The 10,946-nt window shown below is 38.8% G+C and overlaps 1 protein-coding gene across 2 annotated transcripts in view; it reads left to right on the top strand.

Moving 5' to 3' along the window:
- The first annotated feature begins 371 nt into the window (after positions 1-371).
- Positions 372-10,946, top strand: part of LOC109993810 (histone deacetylase 7) — a 46,224-nt gene continuing 35,649 nt past the window's right edge. Inside the window, exon 1 of one of the 2 annotated variants that reach the window (XM_020646901.3) lies at positions 372-511. The gene's annotated coding sequence lies outside the window, so the exon portion shown is untranslated. Of the gene's footprint in view, positions 512-7,268; positions 7,709-10,946 lie in introns of those variants that run through there. The other variant, XM_020646902.3, reaches the window with a different exon arrangement.

Here is a 10,946-nt window from a genome sequence, read left to right as displayed (position 1 = left end):
TCGGTCCTCTGTACTTTGTGCATCCTAAATCAGCACTTCCTGCCATTGTCTGACAGACCTAAGGGACCACGCAATCTGTCTTTCTCTCTTTTTCTGTCTCTCTACACACACACAGATACACACAACCTCTGCAACCCCCCCTACCCCTCCAATACACCAACATCCCCAAAACTTTTTTCTGGTGCACTGACAAGAAAAGTGAAAGAGATCTGATAGGGCAGAGCAACTGTGTCTTTCTCGAGAAAAAAAAAAGAATAAGGGGGAGTGATTAAATGAGAAAGCGAGAGAGCTCACATGAGAGGAAGTAGAAGACAGAAAAAAGTCAGAGTGAACCCGTTGTGTCAACCAGTTGACTGTGACTCCCTCTGTCAGTGCACGGTCGTGCTCCAGCGCGGTTGCACCACTCCCCTGTCAAAGCAGGATCTATCCTCTCCAGCCAGCCTGCCCGTCTGTCTGCTGCCTCTGTGATTGACTGGAGAGACCTCTCAGTGGATGTCAGCACCCCAACCTGGTAGGAGACATTATATTTGCACATTTAGATCTATTAGTGAAACATGTATTACAGCTGTGCAAGAAGACGTCTTTAAATCTTGGACATTAACAGATGAGTATTTATTATGCATTGCTTTTTGTATTATGTGGACTGGAAAGAGGGGTTTGCAGATGTGTACACAAACAGAGGATTTTTGGGTCCAGTTTGTGGTTTTGGTTCATCTTTACTGTTACTGCCAGCAGATTGTCAGCTTTGGTTGGATTTCAACTGTGAGAAGCTTGGGTTTGCTTTGGATTTTGTGAAGCCACTATCAAAGCTAAGGCTTCCAAAATAATGTAGGTGTATGAAGCTTTAGGAGTACCCCTTTTTTTTTATGTTTTATTTGTTTGCTTTAGGATGTGGCTTTTCACAGCACGGGGAAGGGGAGAAAATTGGAAACAGACCCACCCACCCCGGAGAGCTAGTCTGTCCACGAACAGTATTAGAGCGCAAAGAATGAGGAGACGGACCAACAGTTCCTTTCTGCAATGCTGAAGCACAGGAGCATTGAGAGAGAGAGATGAGTGTAAATAAAGCTGAACAGAGGTTCGGTTACACAGTGAGAGCAGACGAAGCTGCTGTTAATGCCGTATGAATTATGCTTGTGCATTCATAAAGTTTTAGACCACAAAATATATTTCTATCGAAATCTGGAAAAGCCCTATACACAACACAACACAACACAACACCACCAGTTAGTAAAAGTTAGAATAAAGAAAGTAAAAAGTAAGCAGAGTGTGCTGTGTATCAACTTTAGTTTTTCACCCTCCTGCTGTCTTTTATTTCTGCACTGTACATAAATCTTGCTTTATAATGAATTAATACGATGGCCTCAGCCCTTTGCTTGCTTTTCCCACCGAAACTCCGGACCACTAATTCATTGAAGCACATTTAGAGACTTCTCAATAAAAAAAATGTTATTCCTTAGTGTTCTCTCTGATAGTAACGGGGTTACAATGATGACATTAGATGTTTAATTGGCCTCATCGTTTTTAATGTCTCAGTAATTTGATTAAAACAGATGAAGACCTTGTCAGCTAGAGTTTAACTCAGTATGAGTACTTAACTGTATACTTCAGATTACCTGATAATTAAATTAATAGTTTGAATGTGTCCCCAAATCCACGTGAAACTAGTTTTACTGTTATTCTGAAAAATTAAAATGAGGTAATAAACAGTAAGCACCTTGCCCCCATAAGTGTCCTATTGTTTTGTTTCTGGTTTTATGGTGAGAAGGAGAGCCGCTATAATAGGTTAGCGTAGTTGATTGACGGTAAATTCATAGAAAGTAAATTTGATTATTGATCAATTGTAATGCATTCATTAGCAATCAATTGATATTTTATATCCTGCTTCTCAGATCTAAATAATTTCTCATATTCTTCTTCTTCTGCTAAGACAGTGAAGCTGACTCCCTTAAATGAAATATCCCATGCAAATTGAAGAAACAGTCCAAGTAGTCAAACTGTATTTATACCAGGATGAATTTGACAGCGTATGGTTCTGACATTGTGATAAATCTTTCTATTCTAGGTTTGTTTGGTTTGTAAAAGTTCAGAGGTAACAAGTTAAGAGGCCACAGTCAGCTGGTAATGGCCCTTGGGGACTCTCTGTCTCACTGAATCACTGAATCAGACATCACCTCTGTGAGCGAGTCATGTCACGAGTCTCTAAATCAAGCAAAGTGAGGACATGAAGGATTAGTAATTGATGTGTTTATGTTTTTTTGTTTCTCTTAAAAACTTAATGTTTCAGATAACCATGAACTTGGGTTTATTGTAAAGTCAAAACTGCTTAAGACTCTTTCATAATTTGTAGCACAGAGAGACAAAAGTAAGGCAACAGAAACACATGACTTCTCATGAAGTCCTCCCTGGTCTGAAGATGGTTCTTCATTAAAGCGAAGGCTGCTAAATGAGGTGAAGAACACTTCATTTCTTACACCTACACAGGCTGTTGTTTGTGTTTGGATAACAAACTTAACATATGGTCCATTTATTTGAGTACCGCCCCCTTGTGGAATTATTTTCTTACTACAACACTTTGCTTTAAAGTTAATGTGAATGCAGCGATCATTTGGAAATTATACTGTATGGAGAAAAAAAAAAGGTGTCAGAAAATGTTGTCATGGAGTAGCAGTTAAACTAAAAACTTGCTGAACAGAGATGGAAATACCACATTTACCTGGAATTACAAATAATTAAGTAGGTTCATCTCCACATTTCTGTGTACATACAAGCCATGAATTAAACTGCACAGGGAAATGTATTGCTTCTCTCACTGCATGTAACCTATAACAATTGTTTATTCCAATACACAAGAGACATCACAAGATATTTAAAAATAAATATTAAGTTGACAGCATCTTCAGTAAGCTTCAGTCAGCTTGCAGATTTGTACAGGCTGACACTTAAAAAGAAGTGAAAAGCTTTCAGAAGGGGAACAAACTGTTCCTAACTCTATGATTTGACCTTTTCATTCAACACACGCACACACAGGAGTGTGAGGGCGTCATAAAGCAACACTTTCCACCATCGTTGTCGGTTTCCAGAGAAACTAGGCAAATTCTTAGTTCTATATATCCCCTCTGTGGGCTGACTTTTCTTTGCTGTTGGGAATGGAAACGGTTTTAGAGGCTATCAACCGCTCGCACAGCCTCCAGCGCTGTCTCGGTTCAAAGTTACCACAGAGCTGCCGGCTAGAGCTAAGGGGTGCCTACCTGAACATTTGTGAACATCTTCAACATACGTAGTAGAGGTTTGTGAGAAGCAACACTTACATTTCAAGAATACAAAAGGACAATAATCAGTCATGATATTCATGATATTTGTTGATTTTTTTGGCCACTTTATGGCAGTAGAATACACAAGCATTGACACAACAAAGAAAAGTCACAAAGTTGATGTGGCAAATGTATTTTTGTTTTTACCTTGGGCATCAGGCTCATAGTTTCTGTATGCTCCATTATGTTAACCAGTAAGCTCTCACTGTGTCTGCTGTTTGGTGTGGGGTAGTTTACAGTGGGTGTGTCACAGCGTGGTGCTGCTGGAGTACTACTTTGATTAGAGGTGCACTAACTCTTGAAAATAGAGTATAACTAAAAACTAGAAAGCTGGGTTATTGTTTTCTGCTATTCATTCATGTAATATTTGATCACTGTTTGAGAATAATTCTTGACTTAATTATTATATTTCAAGGATTTCAGGACAGCACACCCACACCTTAAATTCTAAAAGTGGAAATTTTAGAATTTGATGTGCTGTCCTAAAATAATTTTGATACATTTTTTGGTAGAGGATTCAGCACTCATAATTGAGGATGAGTGCATTTTTTTGATTAACTTTCTTAATAACTATATTATCAATTTAACTGCTTGCAAAATGTGTCAACTATATGACACCTATTCTATGCCTGTCAACCATTAAACAAATATCATCTCTTTCCAAAGGTTCCTCCTATTCTTTGTTTTTGTTTTTTTTATATAAGAAAGAGTTCTAAGGATAGTTTTCTTTTTTGGTATGTAAAACACATTTCATAGCCTTTTAAGACAGACACATTTGTGATTAAAGATAATATTTGAAAGTAAATTCAACCAAGAAAATACTGACAGAAAATTGTATTTGAGAAATTGAAGGAGATGTTGGTGAAAGAAGAAAAAACAAGTCAAGTGTATGAATGGCTGTGTTTCTCATGTATTTATCTACATGCCAGTGTATGTTTTTGCATGCATGTGTCTTTATATTCGTGTGTCTGACCCTCTGTGTGTAAAAATCCAATCATGGTTTGCAGACCACCAGAGTCTCCATCCATTACCAGGACATTTGTTTGTAACTATCCAAGAGAAGGATTACACTTTCACTTCATTTAACTACAAATAGCATGACTGGACACCATGAGTATGGTTGTGCGTGGCTTGAGGCATCCCAGTGCCCAAATGACTGATTGTGCATATTAATAATTCATGCCCCTGCTTTTTCCATCTTGGAATCACGCTTTAACTATTCCTATCTTTTTCCTTACTCTCTCAGTTTCTTTCACTTTTTTGGCAATCCGCCCTGCAACTGCTGCTCCCTCCATCACCGTATTGCCTGACTGCATTCCTCTCATTCCTACTGGCTTCCTGTGACTAGAAGAGGAGTGAGTCCTACTGGCCACAAAACTCACCATTGGAGTCCTACCCATGTATGCCATATGTGTCTTTTCCCTTCTCCACAACGGTTTTGGCTTTTAGTTTTGAAATCATCTTGGGGATCCTGTATAAAAGTGTGTCTCCAAGAGAGTCAATCCCAAAATGATGAGTTCTCCACAGCATCTCACCCAAAGTCTCATTGTACTTTAAGGTTTGGATAATCTTACTGAGGGGTCTAACGACTGTATTTATTTCTATGATCCATAGGCTGTAGGCTGAAACACAGAGAAGGGCAATCTACACCTGGTATTAGTTATGCACTTGGCCGATCCAATCACACGGGCAGCTCTACCCGGCCAGAGTATACGTCTCCAAATCTGTCCCCAGTAAATACTTCAGATCAGATCTTCATTTGCACATAAACAAGGAGTCTTATTCAGCTTCATTACACCTTTAAAACATTCAGTAGTTATAATAAACTGTGATACAAGGACAGCTACCCTCACCAACACACGTTGCATCAGCAGCAGAGTGGGTCCTACTCTCTAATGAAACCGCTCCTCGTTGCAATGCATGTGGAGACGTGGATCATGCTTTATAGTAGCCTGTGCATGGACATACAGAACAGATATATCCATTATTGAGTCAGATATTGAGCATGACAGGCAGACAGATTGGTGATATATCTACTACACACTGACGATACAGATAGTAATGGAGAGAACCTCCATTACTATCTGTATCGTCAGTGTGCTGTGTAATGGTAGACACTCTGAAAAACTGCATGTGAATCACAGTATGACCCGTGCCATCTCTCCTCTCTCATCAGCATGGAATATAGTCCATTTTTTTTTTTTTTAAGTTAAATAGATAAATAAATAAATAAGGATTTGTATTTATGTTCTCACACGTAGGCTATATAATATATTTATAATACTACATCTTCACTTGTTCATAGTTTAATCATAGTTTCGGACTCTAGTGCTTTGTCTGCCACCACCCCCCCCACCCCACACCACCCCACCCCACCCCACCCCCAGACAGTGAAGGGTCATGTTTGAAAGTGCAAATCAGGAAAATTTCAGGGTCAGGCTGTCCTGAAAATGTCTATAGCCTACATTTCCAGGAGTGTATGTGTGAAAGGGGCTATTATCGCTAGCATGTGCTGTTCAAAATGGAAGATCTTAAATTAAATTAGCTTGTACTTATCTCAAATTGTATCGGCCACAGTCAACCTCGTGACAGGGGGATGGACTGCCAAATACACAGGAGGAAAGATATACTCTTGCTGAAATAAGTGGTGTTGTCGACAGCAATTCACTTTTTAAAACTCAGGCCATAATTCTTCCCTCACACAATTTAACAGAACAACAAATCTCATTTTAGCTCACAATTTTGTACCTGTTGCTTTGTCCCAAATATTGTTTTTGGCAGGAGACAGATTTGGCCACAAGCAGAAAGAAAATACTGTGAGAAACAGTGAGACCAACACTATGCATTTACAGGCCTCTTTTGCCTGTTTAGGGTGTGTTTGTCTGAATTTGCATTTTTGCATTTATGCATATAATTTTTTTTTTTTTTTTAAATAGGTTGAAATGAGCCTCTGGCTTCACAAAGTGGTTATATTGAACTGAAATCTGTTAAGCGCAGGACACACATTGAATACAGAAAAATATTCTGCTTTGTATTTTCTTTAAGGCCTCTAGCAGCAATAGTCAAAAATATTAAAGTTTGTACACAAATAATTGATTCTACTAGGATTTTTTTTTTTGCCTGCTTGTTCCCAAAGCTGTTATTCATACACAGCTGTAAAGTGGGAAACAATTGAAAAGTCTATCTTATTACTTCCTTTTTTAAATTAATATTGATTGCTTTTCATTATTATAATAGGGATTCTATGGCATGTTGGCTAACTGTGGCTCTATTTCTGTATACGGCTTTAGAAAACTATTTTTTACTTTCAATATTCTGACTTCTGGGTCATCCGTCTATCCTGGTTGGACTTCCACTTAGGCTCATACTTAATGTATTACGTATGGAAATAAATCAACAGATAATCTTGAAGGTTGTCAGGTCCTTCAGGTTTTGTGTTACATATAATCATACATCATAATTAGGGCTGCAAACCTATCACATTATGGAGAGGTGTAGGCTTCTAAAAATATGCACATAGTAAGTTGTTGAAGTCCCTACTCCAGCCTGCAGGGGCACTGCTGAGTGTGGACACTGTGACACTGACACAGTGGATGAAATTATTCACAGGCTCATGTTAGAACGGCATGGTTAAAAGCTGGCCAATCAGTAAGCCCCCTAAACTAAACCCCCTTACTATTAATCCTAAAATTGCTCTTGATGTGCTTATGAATTTATATGAGTTTAGGCTTCTGGTACTCATATTGACACACGCGCACACACACACACACACACACACACACACACACACACACACAGCCTCTTCTGGTTCGAAGAAGAGGCTGTCTGCAAAGATTTAGCTGTTCTGCATGATGAGTTAGTGACACACACACACACACACACACACACACACACACACACACACACACACACACACACACACACACAAAGGGCATCCTTACCCAGCGGAGTTCAGTAGATGGAGCCCTCACACCGGCAGCACACACACGGATGAAAGAGAAACTCACAGCAGGTTCTTATCAGCAGTTTCACTATTCACCGACAGTCAGACTCAGTGAGGAGACGGTGAAACGTGGAGAGCTGCTTTCCGTGGCGGGGAACAGTCTTTCTTTTACATAATTAATCGAGAATTGTTTTAAAGTGCTGAGTTTAAACTTGCTGTGTGCGTATACAGCCATTGCAGGAGCGCCCGCTGATGGTTTAAAGCGACAGGACCAACCTTTACTACTACTGACACAAATACAACCAGTTTCGACTAAAAAAAAGAGTCAAGATAAAAAAAAAAAAAAGTGCAGACAGCATAATTTCGTTTTTTCTGAACGTGCTGTTACTACCATAAACCTGGACACAAGTAGTTTGAAAATGCTTCGGCTTTGAGCTCCAAAATCTAAAAGGTAAGCAACTTTTAATTAGCGTCCACCTGTGAAGAAGCTAGCAAACTTGTTTTTACTCTGTACATTTTTATTGAAGACCTACTAAATACAACACTCAACTGTTGTCTACTGCTTTCTTGTTGGGAAAAAATATTCGTGTACGTTGTGAAACTAAAAACTGAAAACAACTGTATTGTTTCCTGAGCCTATTTTATGATGAGAGATATGAGCTACATTTCAGCTACATTCCATGAACGCTGTTTTCTTATTGGTCTGGCTAGCATCCAACCTCAACAGGTGTTCAATCTCAACTGGCAATGATTACCCATAAGCAAAAAAAAGATGTTTTGTCCTGTTTATTTAAGAATTATGAAACTTATCCTATTATAATAATTTTCCAAATCAGTCTACATGTCGAGGTCATGACCCAGAGTCAGATGTACAGTCTGAATTAGTAATGCCATCATTACCTGCCTTGTTAATGACAATGTGAAACCCAAGACTGCAGCAATTACCCTAATCTGACAGGTAACATGACTTTTTGGAGGTGATAAATAGAAAGGATAATTGTGTAATTATGGTATTAAGGCTTCATTTTGAGTGCTGGTGTGGATTTCCTTCTGAATGTACTTCTGCCAATAACGCCATTGAAAAGTTTCACTACTAGGCAACAAATGTTTTCTTTTTTTGATGGACCAAGGGGTGGGACAGGTGTGTCTGAGTGTGTGCTAGCTCATGACAGCATGTTGTTAAATTGGTGAGGACTCCTCCAAGGTCTACAGAAAAAGAAAACACACAAACATACAATCACAAAAGGCAGCCATGCATAGACTAAGGTTCTCATGTGTCCAGGTTCCCTATGAGGTCACAGCCTCACTGCTGTAGTGGATAGGATTCAGTTACATTGGTTACAGGTCTGCCATGCCAAAGGAAGTGACATCACCTATACTCCTACCCCCTTTCTTTTTAACTTTTAAGTCTACAGTATCACTCTTCTATATTTTCCACTCATCATCTCAAATGAGCAGCAGTCATCATCAATGCTTTGAATGGGAAGATGTCTAGCTGTTTGTGTGCCTGATTGCCTCTGGAGCATGCTTAACACTGTATCCACACCAGGAATATATATGTGAAGTGTATCATTCTAATATAACCAGCCCTTCATGAAACATAATTGGTTTCATCTTACCCAAAATGTTAAACACAAATGTCCCGTAGCTTGCGACAGTTTCTAAGTTTGGCCTTGTTGTTGTAATAAACGCAGAATAGAGCTCATGTGGCTAAAGTTTCAAATGAAACGTATTAAACATCATCTTAGAGGAAAGGCTTAATAATATTTTCACTTACTCTGGAGGTGATATAATTCAGTTTGTCACTCTGTCTGTCTGTGGGGTTTGTCTACATTCTTTTACAAGACATTTTTATGTCAACACAAGTCTCCTTTCTTCTACACTCATGTCAGCCACCAGTCACACTCCTGCCCAACTAGTTGTAAAGTATTGCTTGTGTCTTACATAATTCTAATGACACAACTGCAATGTGATGAGCTTGCTTTCTAAATATGAAGCTGAGATTCTCCTTTCAATGAACCAACCCTCTATTTAAAAACAACAAACATTATATAACCAGGTTGATTTAAAGCCTGATATAAAAATTCAGTTCATCTTGTGATGTGTCCAGATGTGTGCTAGTTGTTTCCGTTAACTTTTTGAGCTTCCAGAGGACATAGCTAATTGGATCGGATTGATTTTCTTTCAAGAGATTAATCTTTTCACTGTTGGGATATTAGTGAGATAGGAGCTGTAGTCAACATTATTCCTAAATATGAAGCGATCCTATGAGTCATACTTTATTAGTTACATAGGTCTCTAAAAATCCATAAAATAGCAAGTACAATTTTCCAGGACACATGCTGATGGCATTGCATATCTTGTTTTGTCCTTGTACATTTTTAAAATAGTTGATCTATTACTGCTTATTGATAAAATGGTTGACACATTCACAACCTCTTGACTTCAGCTAAATGAGTAGAGGACATTTAAGTTGATAGTTTGTCTTCTTGAGCAGTTAGAGACTTTCCTGCATTAGCGGATTAATAGAGGGTTAGGGTTAGAGATTTGGACCAGTTTTTTGGTTCTAGCTGAATAAAAACTTATAGAGAAGGTATTTTGTATTAGCTTCTTTATTGAGCCCTCTATTAAACCATCATGAGCCTTTACTCTTAGGTGTCCATTTTGGATCTATCTTTACTTTGCAGGCCAGTTGTGAAAGTGAACATAAACCTTTTCCCAGGACAGATAACCTTTAAAAGTCCCCAGTGTTTTCCCAGTGTGAGCCACAGCAGTGCACTGACAATAGGGACACTGTTCTGGACCCGGCCAGAGCCCCAGATCACATTTCCTGTTCCTGATTTAAGATCAACTCAGCTGACTACTGATACACTCTGCTGCTCAAAAACCAAAAAAAACCAACAGGAACATCACTCTTTTTTTTTGTATCATGGGAATGTGTGGATTTTGTGAGAAAGAGGGCAATATGTACTGGTATATTATGGGAAGTAACTTAATTTAAATAAAGAAAGTAACTTAATCAAAAGCAGCAGTAAGAACAGTGTAGTACCAGAGGAAAGTAACCTTATTCTTACTCACTACAGGGTGGATTAGAAACAAACCCTTCTGTGTACATAGCTGTCAGACTTAGTGAGCAATAACAGACAGTTATACACAGTGTGCTACAGCAGACACATGGGATTCTTCAAGTTAAGATTTGTTCTCTCTGTCAAATCAACTTTAAGACAGGAGTTTGTTTTTTACATATATGGTTGTGTGTGTGTGTGTGTGTGTGTGTGTGTGTGTGTGTGTGTGTGTGTGCATGTTGTGTGTGTGTGTGTGTGCATGTTGTGTGTGTGTTAAGGCCACATTACTCTACATTACATCTGGTAATAGCATGGGTGGATGTTTGTAGGTGGAGATGAGATAAACACAGCACTGACGAGATACAGTCTATATGCTCAGATAATCAGTCACTGTACTTTTGAATTACATAAAGGAAGTCACTGGAGTTCCCATCAGGACAAACGGTGGCTCTTGTTGTGATTTGCATAATTGAGGTCAGTGTTAAGGTGATTATTTGTGTGTGGTGTGTCTGAATGAGGGTGTGTATTTGTACCAGTGTACTCTCTCTTATGAACATCAAGCACCTGCCCAGTTATGAGAGTATCATTGTTAATCCTTTTTGCACTAACACACATCGTGTGTGT

Source organism: Labrus bergylta, chromosome 5 (genome assembly GCF_963930695.1).
Source record: "Labrus bergylta chromosome 5, fLabBer1.1, whole genome shotgun sequence".
Classification (NCBI taxonomy): Eukaryota; Metazoa; Chordata; class Actinopteri; order Labriformes; family Labridae; genus Labrus; species Labrus bergylta.
This window is presented reverse-complemented; position numbering and strand designations above follow the sequence as displayed.